Here is a 14,925-nt window from a genome sequence, read left to right on the forward strand (position 1 = left end):
TACCCAAAAGTCATCCAGGAGCAGGTTGTTCAATTTTCATGTAATTGTGTGTTTTTGAGCAAATTACTTAATCTTGAGGTCTAATTTGATTGTACTGTGGTCTGAGAGACTGCTTGTTATGATTTCAGTTCTTTTGTATTTGCTGAGTGTTTTACTTCTAATTATGTGATCAATTTTAGAGTAAGTGCCATGTGGTGATGAGAAGAATGTATATTCTGTTGTTTTGCGGTGGAGAGTTCTGTAGATATCTATCAGGTCCACTTGATCCAGAGCTGAGTTCAGGTCCTGAATATCTTTGTAATTTTCTGCCTCAGTGATCTGTCTAAATTGTCAGTGCAGTGTTAAAAACTCCCACTATTATTGTGTGGGATTCTAAGTCTCTTTGTAGGTCTCTAAGAGCTTGCTTTATGAATCTGGGTGCTCCTGTCTCTTTGTTCTTATTAGTTTCAAAGAACTTCTTGATTTCTGCCTTAATTTCATTATTTACCCAATATGAAATACTTTCATTATTTACCCAATATGAAATACTTACATTATTTATTTGGTGAAATAAATTTACTCTAATGTAAAGTATTTCATTATTTATTTGGTGCATATATATTTAGGATAGTTAGCTCTTCTTATTGAATTGAATCCTTTACCATTATGTAATGCCCTTCTTTGTCTTTTTTGGTCTTTGTTGGTTTAAAGTCTGTTTTGTCAGAAACTAGGATTGTGACCCCTGCTTTTTTTTTGCTTTCCATTTGCTTGGTAAATTTTCCTCCATCCCTTTATTTTGAGCCTATGTGTGTCTTTGCACATGAGATAGGTCTCTTGAAGACAGCATACCAATGGGTCTCATCTCTTCATCCAGCTTGCCATTCTGTGTCTTTTAGTTAGAGCATTTAGCCCATTTACATTTAAGGTTTGTATTGTTATGTGTGAAGTTGGCCCTGTCATCATGATGCTAGCTGGTTATTTTGCAGACTTGTTTATGTGGTTGCTTCACAGTGTCACTGGTCTGTGTACTTCAGTGTGTTTCTGTAGTGGCTAGTAATGGGTTTTCCTTTCCATATTTAATGCTTCGTTCAGGAGCTCTTGCAAGGCAGGCCTAGTGGTAATGACTTCCCTAAGCATTTGCTTGTTTAAAAAGGATCTTATTCCTCCTTCACTTACAAAGCTTAGTTTGGCCAGATATGAAATTCTGGGTTGAAAATTATTGCCTTTAAGAATGTTGAATATTGGCTCCCGATCTCTTCTGGCTTGCAGCGTTTCCACTGAGAGGTCTGCTGTTAGTCTGAAGGGTTTCCCTTTGTAGGTGACCTGGCCTTTCTCTCTATGTGCTCTTAACATTTTTCCTTTCATTTCAGCCTTGGAGAATCTGATGATTATGTGTCTTGGGGCTGATCTTCTTGTGGAGTATCTTACTGGGGTTCTCTGCATTTCCTGAATCTGAATGTTTGCCTGTCTTGCTAGGTTGGAGAAGTTCTCCTGGATGATATCCCAAAGTATATTTTCCAACTTGTTTCCATTCTCCCTGTCTCTTTCAGGTACCCCAATCAGTCATAGGTTCAGTCTTTTTACATAATCCCATATTTCTCAGAGGTTTTGTTTATTCTTTTTAATTCTTTTTCTCTATTCTTGTCTGCCTGTCTTATTTCGGAAAGATAGTCTTCAGTCTCTGAGATCCATTCCTCCACTTAGTCTATTCTGTTATTGATTCTTGTGATTGCATTGTGAAGTTCTCATGTTGTGTTTTTCAGCTCCATCAGGTCGGTTATGTTCCTCTCTAAACTGGCTAGTCTGTCTGTCAGCTCCTGTATTGTTTTATCATGATTCTTAGCTTCTTTGCATTGGGTTACAACATGCTCCTTTAGCTCAGTGAAGTTCAATATTACCCAACTTCTGAAGCCTACTCCTGTCAATTCAGCCATCTCAGCATTAGCTCAGTTCTGTGCCCTTGCTGGAGAAGTGTTATAGTCCTTTGGAGGAGAAGAGGCACTCTGGCTTTTTGAGTTTTCAGCATTTTTGCATTGATTCTCTCTCATCTTTGTGGGCTTATCTACCTTTGGTCTTTGAGGTTGCTGCCCTTTGAATGAGGTTAGTGTGTGGTGTTTTTTGTTGATGTTGTTGTTTTCTGTTTGTTTTTCTTTTAATAGGCCACTCTACCATAGGGCTGCTGATGTTTGCTGGGGGTCTGCTTTGGTTGCCTTGGTTTTTCCATACCTGGAGGTATCACCAGTGAAAGCCGTGAAACAGCAAAGATGGCAGCCAGCTCCTTCCACTGGAAGCTCCATCCCAGGAGGGTACTGACCTGTTGCTAGCCTGAACACACCTGTAGGAGTGGCTGGAGACCTCTTTTGGGAGGTCTCACCCAGTCAGGAGAAATGAGATCAGGGACCCTTTTAAAAAAGCAGTCTGGCTGCCTTTTGGTATAGCAGGTGTGTTGCACTGGGGGTGGAAGTGGGACCCTTCCTCATCCAGACAGTATTCTCCAAGCCAGCAGGCTAGAGAGGCTGTCAACTGAACTGCTGCAGAGATGGCGGCTCTCACCCCCGACTCCCCTCTGTGCCAGGAGCTCTGTCCCAGGAAGAGATCAGAGCTCTATCCATAGAACCCTGGCTAGAGTGGCTAAAGCTTCTTCATGGAGGTCCCACCCAGTGAGGAGAAATGGATCAAGGTCCTTCTTAAAGAAGCAGCCTGGCCATGATCTGGCAAGGCAGCTGTGGTGTGTTGTGGGAGACCCTTCTGTCTTCAGACGATTTGTATTCTTCATAGCTGGCAGGCTGGAATGGCTGAGTCTACTGAACCCCAGAGATGTGGCTGACCCTTCCCACCCCCTCCTTTTCTTTTGAGACAAGGTCTTACTCTGTCACCCAGGCTGGAGTGCAGTGGCACAGTCCGGGCCCACTGCAGCCTCGGCCTCCTGGGTTCAAACAATCCCCCCACTGCAGTCCCCCAAGTAGCTGGGACTGCAGGCATGTGCCACCACCCCTGGCTAACTTTTGTACTATTTTGTATAGATGGGGTTTCTCCATGTTGCTCAGGCTGGTCTTAAACTCGTGGGCTCAAGCAGTCTGCCTACCTCGGCCTCCTAAAATGCTGAGATTACAGGCATGAGTCATTGCACCTGAGCTTTGTACTGTATTTTTTACTATACCTTTTCTATGTTTTGATACACAAATCCTTACAACTGTGTTACAGTTGCCTACAGTGTTCAGTACAGTCACATGCTGTACAGGTTTGTAGCCTAAAAGCAATAGGCTATCCCATCTAGCCTAGGTGTGTAGTAGGCTATGCCATCTAGGTTTGTGTAAGTATGCTCTGATGTTTTTAACAAGGATTAAGAATGTATCCTTATCTTTAATTGATACATGACTGCATTAGGAAAACCTCTCCTACTCATAATTTCATTTTATGCTTTCATTCAGTTATAGGAAACTATTTTTAGCAAGACTAAGGTATGCAAAAAAGTTTTTACAATTGAAAACTTTCCACTATTCCAGCTAAGATGGAGCGGGGTTGCCTAGAATTACTAAATCTGTGCAGGGGAAGAGTCGTGAGGATTCACCTCACCTATTCCCTCTGCCACCCCTTCCCCAACAGCATGAGCTCTGGGAAGAAGACCTGCTCATCTCTGCTGCAGAGGACAAAGGCAAGATCTTTTCTAGAGAAGGAATGTAAGGGGAAGCTAAAATGTATCCTGAGACACTGGACTGGTTAAAAGTCATTTGTTTTCTGAAATTAATGTGTTGTCAACAACAATTTTTAAAATAAATAATTAGACTCTTTATATTGAAATAGTTTGATTATTCCTTTGAAGCACTAAGGTTACTCAGTAGTAACCTGAGAAATATCTTCATTGAAGAGATGGCTTGACCTGGTTTTTTGTGCCAATCTCCTTCCTTATACCAAAACAAAAAAAGATTTTCTTTTAAGATACTGCAAGTGTCCAAGACATAGAACTTTTTCCTGGAAGAAAGAGTCTTCTTTTAAAAATCTCTTTTTGGTGCAGGATTGGGCAATAATTTCACTGTCAGAACATTTAAACTTATCAAAGTGCTACCTGAGATTCTGGAATTAGGATGGTCCTTTATCTTTGATGTTCCCAGAAATCACGTAATGACAGAGTGAGGGTAATAGGAGTTCACTGTGCTCGGTTTCTCAGGGTACACATTACTTCTTTGTTTCATGTAAACATAGCTAAAATGATAGAGTATAATGACTCCTCTTAGAATTGTATTTTTCTTTTATTATAGAGATTGATAAACACTTTAAGTGATACAAAGAGCCAGAAGAAAAGCAGTGCTTTTTTAAAAAATGTAAAGCCTTGTGGGACTTTAAATATCAGGTTGAGGGAAGACGGGGTTGTTGTTCAGATTGTAATGTCTGTGACCTGTGGGTGTTAGGCCTGGCTCTCCTGAAACTGCTTAAATTGTTTATCCTTTTCACGTCTTGATTGGTAAGGCTGCAGTTTAAAACTTTCCCTTTTTTCACACAGAGACATTTCAACATCTCTTGACTACTTGGTACCACAGCTATTCAGTATGGGCATTCCTTTGAGATCAGTAGAAACAGCCCAGTACCCACATTTTCTAACTTCTTACTTCCTCATTAACATCTCCTACTTTACTGAAACTTCCGTCTTAAATGTTAAAGCCAATGATCTTAATCAGTACTCATTCTCCAAAACCGCTATTCAAATTGGACATGGCTGACCAACTCTTCCCTCTTCAAACTCCCCTTTGACATGACTGATGCCATCACTCTAGTTCTACCCCCTACTTTTCGCCTTTCCTATTTTATTTTTGTTGCAAGTTTTTTCCACTTTTCTCCCTCTTTAACTTGGTGCTTTTCACTCTCCATGTTTTTCTGAAATATGAGCTCTTTCTTATGGCTTTATCTACTATTTCCAATCTGGTAACTGAAAATCTAAATCTCTTGCTCTGATTTGATGTCAGAGTTGCACTCTAGAGTTTCCCAGTTGCTGCCTGTATGTTTATCACTTGTGTAATTAGTGCTAGGTGAAGTGTAAGTTGTGTTTCCCATGAGTGAGTTTTATTGTAAAGTTACTAGGAGCTTTTAGCTTCTAGTGGAGACAGACATTCACTTTGGAACAGATCTTTGCTTTCTTAAGTTATACAAATATAAGGCTGATATTTAATCTTGGGGTGGTTCTGAGTGATAGTGAAGTTATCTGTCACAGAGATGCCAAGTGTTCTGCTTTAGAAGATAAAAGTGTTCTTTTGCATCTGTGTGGATACTGCAGATAAAATTTTATGACAATAAATTTGAAAATTCAGATGAAATAAACAACCACAATTTATGAAAACTGGTGCAAGAAAATAAAGTCTGAATAGAATAGTTATATTTAAGAAATTGAATCTCTCATTTAAAACCTCCTTGGAAAGAAACATCTAGGTCCACTGAATGCTCTAAATATTTAAGGAGGAAATATTACTAATAGCCAATTACCAGCCCCTTATTTAAAAAAGAATCAACAGGCTAATCTTACTCATGAACATAAAGGCAAAATCCTAATACAATATTAGTCACAAGAATCTCACAGTATGTTAAGCATACAAATTATATCACCATACAAAAAATAAATTCAAAATAGATTGTGGGCCTAAATGAGAAAGGTGACCTGATAAACATCTAGAAAATAACATGCAGAATATTTTAATGACTAAGATATTCTTAAACAGGCAAAGATTTTTTAAATAGGACATAAAAAGCTCTAATCCTAAGCATATAGATTGATAAATTGGACTACATTAAATTTAGGACTTTTATTCACTAAAAGATAGCCTTAAGAGAGTGAAAAAAAAATGTAAAGCTGTGGACTGTAACATAAAAATCATGAAGACTGGTGTAGAAAATATTTATGTTTCTATGATCCAATGTAAGGATAAATGTTTATATGATATATATTACATAGATAGTTACTGCCTGCTGTGTCTCTTGTTTACCATTCTCTAATCTAATTACTTCCTCCTCTTTCTATCCCCTAGGGTTAAGCGCTTTTCTTAATGTCGTGTTCATCTTTTCCCTGCAGGTTTTTATAGTTTTATAAGACATGTACTTCCAAATAATCTATAATAGTTTAGTAGTTGGGGTACCAACAGGAAAGTGATGACACACTCAACTGGGTAAATGGAGAAGTGTTTATAAACATACTATTGGCAAAGGTGTGGTATAGTACGGAAACACCAAAGGATAAGGTTAGACTCCAGAACTAGTGGCTTTGGAATTTCATCACCATCCCTATGTCTCAAGAGTAAGAAAAGGTACTTAAAGAAAGAATGTGGTGAGAAAAGCCTGCCTGGCAGGAGCTGGGACCTTTGGTCAGAATAAACGTCAGTCTGCGAAACCTTGCAGGGAGGAAGTCAAAAGAATGGACTCTGATCTCATACTCTTGCCTTATAGTGCTCCGCATTGGCAGAACTCAGCTGAAATGCAGAAAGCAGGTGAGCCCAGTGATGCAGAGGACAGAGTTCAGCCTTCCAGAGTGCAGAGTATAGAGGAAGAGGAGGAGTGCAGCTGACAGAGCTGCACGCCTCTGTCAAACATCCAGCATTAATGCTGTTTGCATGTTATGCCATCATATTAAATATATCATGCACTCTTCTATCCTTTGGCCACTTGCTTTCTCCCTAATTTTCCAGAACTTCTTCTGGACTTAGCATTTTTACTAATATACTTTTTTTTTTCTTTTTTTCTTCCTAGATAAATACTGATTCAAGATGCGCATTTTGCTCTAGTCAATCTGGTCTTTGTTAAGGTTTTTAGTTGCAAACAACAGAATCCACCTTTACTATTTTAAACAGAATAAGACATTTTTTAGATAGTGGGTACATCATAAAATCTCTGCCGCCACGTGTGATGGATTGTGCTTACATCCCAGTAATGTGGGAGGTGGAGGTAGGAGGATCTTTTGAGATAAGAAGTTCACGGCTGGCCTTGGTGGCTCACACCTGTAATCCCAGCACTTTGGGAGGCCAAGGTGGGCAGATCACAAGGTCAGGAGTTCGAGAATATCTTGGCCAACGTGGTGAAAACCTGTCGCTACTGAAAATACAAAAATTAGCCAGGCATGGTGGCACGCGCCTGTAGTCCCAGCTACTCTGGAGGCTGAGGCAGTAGAATTGCTTGAACCCGGGAGGCAGAGGTTTCAGTGAGCCGAGATTGTGCCACTGCACTCCAGCCTGGGCTACAAGAGTGAAACTCCATCTCAAAAAAAGAAGTTCACAACCAGCCTGTGCAACATAGGGAGACCCTGTCTCCAAAAAACAACCTAAAAAAAAAAAAAAAAATAGCCAGGTGTGGTGGCACATGCCTGTAATCCAGGACTTGAGGCTGTAGTAAGCTATGGTCACAACACTGCACTCCAGCCTGGTGACAGAATGAGACCCTGTCTCTAAAAATTATGTTTAAAATAATAAAGTCTCTACAATAACCACAGAATTAAACTTGCTTACTTACAGCCAGGAACAATCTTCAAATTCCAGTGTGGCACTACTGTACTAGACAGCTTGCAGCCAAATATAGAGGCTGAGAAGTTTTCAGAGGATACTAGAGCTCAGACTACTGTCACGTCAGCCTCTGGCACTGACTGTCCTTGCTGCCCTTGCTGGCATCAACTCAACACTGCACTTTCTCATTCATCTCATCTACTTCTGAACTCATGTCTCACGTCAGTGCATTGGAGAGGCCCAGGTCATGAGTTCCAAGAGAAGCTGGGAAAGCAATTTTTTAGCTTCTGCTTTGGGGAGGCAACAATTCTCCAACATAGGAAGGATTAGAAAGCTCCTGGACAGCCAAGGAAGTGTGACAAATGTCTGTCCATCCCTGACAAGCCATCACTTTCATGCTAATTCCTGCCTTACCCAACTACAAGGCCTTGAGCCTGGGTCCAACTGTGTACTTCTGGTCCATTTTCTGAGAGTACGTACTGCTTTTGAGTGAAGCACCTGGACTTCTCAGAATACTTTTGTCTCTGGGTTTCTTTAGCACTAATTAGTGTTGCCATTCAATTAGCCATTGACTTTGGCTTTTAAATGTTATTTGTGATTTTGCTAAACTAGTATAAGATAACATTTTATTATTGGCCCTTTCATATTTTCATTTTATTATTTGGTCTTACTGCTTCATAAGTTTTAGGGATCCTTGGCAAGGGGAGTGACTTTTCTTTTCACGGGAATTAGCATACTGCTGTCAACCCAGGAGGCATGAAATAAGCACTTGGTTTTTATTGTTCTATGGTTTGAGCCTTGAGAGATAGAAATTATACTTAGGTAATTTTTTAACAAATATGTGCATGTATAATCTGCTGTCCAGACCATAATGCAAAGCAATTTACACAATCCCAGTTCCTAGTTCTCCAGAAGTATATGTATTGCTTATAAATACATTTTAGAGTTTTCTCCCCGTCTTTCAACTTTGTCTTAGATTATACACAGGGTGAAAGCTGGCAATTATGTGGTATTTATAAAAATCTAAGGGGAAATGAAACTTGGATAATATAATATTTAACCTTTTTGAATCCAAGTTTATAAAACCAGGAAAACCTTTTGTGGGAGAATTTATACTGAGAAAGAAATATGAAGTTGAGTAGGTAGGATCTGTCAAAGAACTTTTGTGGTAGGAATCTATCAGTAGCTCTCTTTGGGATTCCTAAAATGTAGTCCTGGGAGTAATCAACTGACCAACAAATCTCTAAGATGCTTGATGCTTGATGTTCATTACCAGAAAGTAGGCAAATGAGCAACTATGTTTACTACTCATCTTTTTTGGTGTCTTGCCTCTAGCTGATGTGGTGTGCTAGATGAATATTGGTGTTTGAAAAGCACATGGAGAGAGCGAGCACGAGGCAATGTGTCACGTCACAGACAAGCCTCCTAAAATCCATGCTGTGATCCTGTACCTGCACTCCTAGAATACATTTAGGGCACTCAGGAAAGATACTAATGAAACATATTAAAAGCTTGGCAGAATAAACATAGGACCACAAGACTGTCATAAGTCTAGGAAGAGCAAAATCATATTCCAGCTTGCAGAAAGAAAGCAATGTAGCCAGTTATTTTGATTGGCAGTAGAGAGCTGAAAGCAATCATGATTTTTGTTATGTAGGTCATGTGGAGATCCAAGAGATCCAGCAAGCAGGAGTGGGAATGGACTCAATCAGAAGTCCAGCATAAACTGAGGGTTTCCAGAATGCTGACCTGTCTATCAGCATTTGTTAAACACTTACTAGGTGCAAAACAGTGGTCTAGGTGATGTTAAGAAAGAGATGCTATCCCTGCTCTGAAGTGGAAAAAGAAACATGCATACAACAAAGTTCCATTGTGGCAGTGACTGTGCATATTGCTATATTCCCAGCACCTAGAACAGTGCCTGGTGCTTCAATAAATAGCCAGTAAATATATGAACAAATTATTTCTTGAAAAGTTCTATTACATCCCCTCGTGAGTGATATTTAACTTTAAATAGGTAAGTCAGACAGTGAGGGCCTAAATTAGCTAGTGTGTGTATTTTCTTACTGAAACACGTGGCTTTGAGACTGGACAGGTGTAGAGAATGTATGACAATAGGATACTCCTAAAGTTGTGTGCTAAGTAGAGGATGGCAAGCAAAAATAGTGAGCAGAAGAAAAACTATAAAGATCTCACAAAGTGAAACTTCATATGATTCACTGTAATTCCGGAATTCCAGGTGAAAATAGGCAGAACAGGTTTACTTGCATTAGTTAGAAGAAGTATGGCTATTTATGAATAATGGTAATGGGTAGAGTATTATTTTAAATAGTGCAGTTACAAATAGCTGTGGGCTCTGCAAATATGGCTACAGCTGCCAACCATAGAATACTCTTTATATGTGTAGTGTGGAAAGAACAGTTGGTCAGGCAAAGGTTTTTTCAGCCACACCTGTTCACTCAGATAACAATCGCCACCAGTAGTGTTATCTCTCTATATAAAGATAAATGTATATTTTATGCAATCTATGTCTATAACTATACACACAACTTATAAATTAGGTGGAAGTTAGATCGGCTGATTTTGTTCTTTTGAAAGAAGAATACAATCCATTTTAGATACTGGGTAGAAACTGACAAATTTAACTTGCACAGAGGGATCTCTTAGTTGAGATGAATCTTTCTGAGTCATTAGCATGGTTTCATTTATGAGTACAATACCAGTAGAACCTTGTTATGAAATGACTCATTAATTATATCAAGTCAGTTATCTCATGGGTCAAATCACATCTCCTGAAGTATAACAACCACATATAATAAAGCCTGAAACAATGCAATTGGCCCATTAATCATTCACTCACTCAATAATTCATTCATTCACTCATTCAACAAATATATATCAGGAGCCTGCTAAACTGGAGGGATTATAGGCAATACAAAGATGAATAATTCATAATCTTTGTCTGTAATTATCCTATGAAAACTAGTTTTAACTTGTGAGATTGGTATCCTAGAAGAATTCGTGTTGAATTTTTTGTGGCGATATTAATTCTTTTATGAAATATTTTCATCCTAGGTTTTTTGAGAAACTTCTGTGGCATCCTTCTCAAAATAGTTTTTAGGACATCTAAAACATTTTATTAGCAAAAATAAAATAAAAGGTCAGTAATAAGTATCAGTGTGCTATTTGGATTTAAAAGAACCTCATTATGTGCCTTCATTACAATTACCAAGTTTAAAGATGTGTAGCTTCTGGGTGAAAACTCATTAGAGCTGCTTGCTCTACTCAGAATTAATCCATGCTGTTAACTGTGATTGAAAATCAAGATGCTTAATTGTTATGATTTAATATATGTCTGTTCACTCTAAAACATGCTTAAGTGTAGTATGTTTTTCTGAATAAAGTCACAGAAGAGGTAAAGTTTGCCTGCTGTGAGGTTCTCTTCATATATCAGAGATATTAAATGATTTCTTATTTAATTCTAGAAGGTGGTGACATTAGTTACTTATTGTTGCATAACAAATCATCCCAAAACTTTGACTTAAAATAATAATCATTTAATTTGATGACAACTTTCTGGCTCAGTTGGGTGGCTCTTCTCTTCTGAGGCAGTTTTGTTAATATGTATAATCAGCTGGCAGCTCAAACTGTGCCTGGATACTCTAGGATGATTTCATTTGCAAGTCTTTTGGATGGAAGATTGGTTAGATCTAGGGCCCTTAATCTGAGATGGCTCATTTTTGTCCCACATGGTCTCATTCTCCAGCAGGCTAACCTGGGCTTGTTCTTATGGTGGTGGAAGATTTCCCAGCAGCAAGAGTGTCGGCTCCAGTGTACAGACCTTGTCAAGTCTCTGCCTGCATCATTTGCATCTTTGACCAAACCAGGTAAAAAACCAAAACAAAAAAGTCCCTAAAATTCAAGAAAGGGGGTAAAGATTCTCTTGCTTTTTGGGAGGAAAAGTCACATCACATAGGCATGTGCTTCCAGAAATACGAGGAATCTGTAGTAATTTATTTGTGATGTACCATAAGGTGTTCTACAATATTATACTTCATTCTCCTCTGTCAATGAGTGTCAATGAACATAATATCGTGTAAATATTAGATGATCTGTAGATTGATTCAGGTTCTTGAAATTAAAGAAAAGAAGCAAATGTATTAACTTAGCTCCTTTAGGAGCTATTTTTGAAAAGTAATGTTTACTTACAATTAAGGAATAAGAAACATTCATCAAGACAAAATAATAAAACATTTAAAAATTATTTTGAGTGGAATAACCAGGGTGAATTGATAGGGATAAAGAAAGGTTGAACTCTACCTTAGCCTTACCCCTTTCAGCCCCACTAAGTAAAACACTTACTACCGTTTAGTTGGTATAATATGTACAGGTCTTTGTTTTGTTTTTGTTTCCCTTTTCTCTGTTTTTTCCTGTTTGTTTCACTCCCTACGGGCTATGCCTTTATCTGCACCCGCTTATATTATCATGACTCCCAGTGTATATCTCCGGCTTTGATCTGTCTCCTGAGTGACAGACCAATTTAATTCACTTTGTGATGACCTGTATGAGGATATCTCTTAGCATGGCCACATACGGACTCATTGTCTTCTGCTCTAATCCTTTCTTCCTGCTATAGTCTCTAACAGTGAGAGGTAATGCCAACATTCATTACGTGTTCTAACTAAAACTTATTTATTTACTTATTTGGATACAGGGTCTTGCTCTGTCACCTAGGCTGGAGTGCAGTGGTGCTATCGTGACTCACTGCAGCCTCCGCCTCCTGGGCTCAAATGATACTCCCACCTCAGCCTCCCAAATAGCTGGGACTACAGGTGCATGCCACCATGCCCAGCTAATTTATTTTTATTTTTAGTAGAAATGAGGGCTCCCTATGTTGCCCAGGTTAGTCTCCAACTCCTCCTGCCTCAGCCTCCCGAAATGGTGGGATTACAGGCATGAGCCACTGTGCCCAGACAAAAAAGATAGCATTTTATTATTATTATTATTATTTAGAGGCAGGGATATCAGTATTTTGCCCAGGCTGGTCTTGAACTCCTGGGCTCAAGTGATCCTCCTGCCTTGGACTCCCAAAGTTCTGGGATTAGAGGAGTAAGCCACTGCTATTCCTTCCCATCATTGCTCTCCACTCACCAATCTCCAAATCTGTGTTTCTTGCCCCTTCAATATTTCTTGATATTCAGCTCCTCCAGTTCCACAGCTTCTATCTTAATCAGACTCCATGGCTTATTTATCTGCTTCACATTTTCCCCAAATTTCTCCAATCCATCTAGAGCAATTGTCAAAAATATAAAGCTTATCATGTCATTCCAAGGCTTCCGTCAATAAATCCTCATAACCTTTAGGATATAATCCACTTCATTATCTTGGCATACAAGTCTTTCGACGGTCTGATGATGTAACTCTCAGCCAGAGGAAACTCCTTTCTTGTGTCCATCATGACATCTCTCACCTCTTTGTCCAAAGTGAACCCCTGTTCTTATTATCCTTCCTGATCCTCTTCCTTCTCAATGTGGTTAACTCTTACTCATTCTTCCAGAATTAATACAAAAAAAAAATCTGCTTGGGAAGTATTTCTAAGTTAACACAAGACTTAGGTGAGCAGTCTGCTACTTTCCCTTATAGTATGTAACTGTCCTAAATCACATTCCATAGTTTTTAACTGGTGATTTACTTAGGTCATCTCCGTCATTGCTCTGTGTGATGTTAGCAGTTAACTCCGTCCCTGACACACAGTAAGCTCTCAGGACTCGAATGATGACTGAGATTGAACGAATTGACTGAATGAATGAGTGAGTAGAGGAAGGATGTGACAGGAGTGTAATTATATTACAGTTGGCCATGTGTCCTGGCTGCATCTTACTCAATGCATGCACATGGCAGAACTGTTTATTACTGAGAAGTAATTTAGCTAAGTCTGGGTGTTGGAAGGAATGCACTTGAAGTTTAAGTCAAGTTTCAGCTCAAGGTGGGAGTAAGATCTTGTTGACAACAAAAACAGCTCTAGTTCTGAAAATTTAGGGATCATTTATTTTTCTGTAATTGGAAAAAACATCCGCTGTGTTAGAAGTTTGTCTCCTTAAGCCCAGGATTTTGAGACCAGCCTGGCAAGACAAGACCCTCCTTGCTCCCTACTTCTGAAAAAAAAAAAAAAAAAAAAAAAAAAAAAAAAAGGCAAAAAAGAAAGAAGAAGAAAAAAAGAAATTTGTCTCAATACCATTGTGGGGATTCATTTTCTTTGTCATTTGTTGCTAACTGTTAGTCTGGATTCTCTCTAAATTCTAATCATTTTCTAATCCTTGATATCACTGAGTATTTTCTCAGAGAATTTAAACTAGTTTTAATATTTGCTTAAGTGAGGCCAATTAAAAATGTAAATTTAATGTAAATACTTATGTTTTTCAGGACCTAATTTAAATCATTTTTGAATATCTGCTGTTTTAGATTATTCAGATCAATGCTTCTAGCATCTAGCTGTGGATAATGGAATTGGAGATGATTAGCAAATTGAAGCTGATTCTCTGAATTTTTAAGGAGTTGGATGGCAGTGATGCTTTTTCTAGATTCTCATTCTGGAGTATTCTGCTTTGAAGGACAGATTATTCTAATATAGATGAAGTTCTTTTTATTTGAATCTTTATAATACATCAAAAATGTTAAAATATTTCTATCGTTGGTGTATGTGTAATAGTTGTTTCCTATTACTTTAGGAATACCTACTCAGTGAAAAGACGCACTATATCATTAACATTTTGTCCTACTTTCTTTCCTAGCCACAGTGATCTCCTAGTCAACTACCCTATTCTGTCCAGCAGCTCATTCCTTCACCACTCATCTTGTATTTCTGGCTGCTCTATTTCCCCCTTTATGTTCAGGCAGTTACTTTTCCTTCCTATTTCACAAGAGACCATCTTCTTGCACTTTCTAGAGACCTCAGTAACTCTCCATCAGCAGGTAAACACACTCAAGATTGTCCCATTAAAATCTCTTTTAAGAACTCAAACAATTCAATAGTAACAAACAACCTGATTAAAAAATGGGGAAAGAACCTGAATAGACATTTCTCGAAAGAAGACATACAATTGGCCAAGAGATATATGAAAAAAAAATGCTCAATATCACAAACTATCAGAGAAATGCAAACCAAAGCCACAGTGAGTTATCAACTCACACCTGTTATGTTTATTATGAAAAAGGCAAAAGATAAGTGTTGGTGAGGATGTGGAGAAAAGGGAGCCGTTGTATATTGTTGGTGGTAATGTAAATGCATATGGACATTATGGAAAACAATATGAAAGTTCCTCCAAAAAAATAAAAATAGAACTGTCATATGATTCAGAAACCCCACCTTTGGATGTATATCCAGAGGAAATAACACCACTAACTCAATGAGATATTTACACCCTTATGTTCATTGCATTATTATTCACAACAGCCAAGATACAGAATCAAC

This window comes from Pongo pygmaeus, chromosome 3, assembly GCF_028885625.2.
Source record: "Pongo pygmaeus isolate AG05252 chromosome 3, NHGRI_mPonPyg2-v2.0_pri, whole genome shotgun sequence".
Taxonomy (NCBI): Eukaryota; Metazoa; Chordata; class Mammalia; order Primates; family Hominidae; genus Pongo; species Pongo pygmaeus.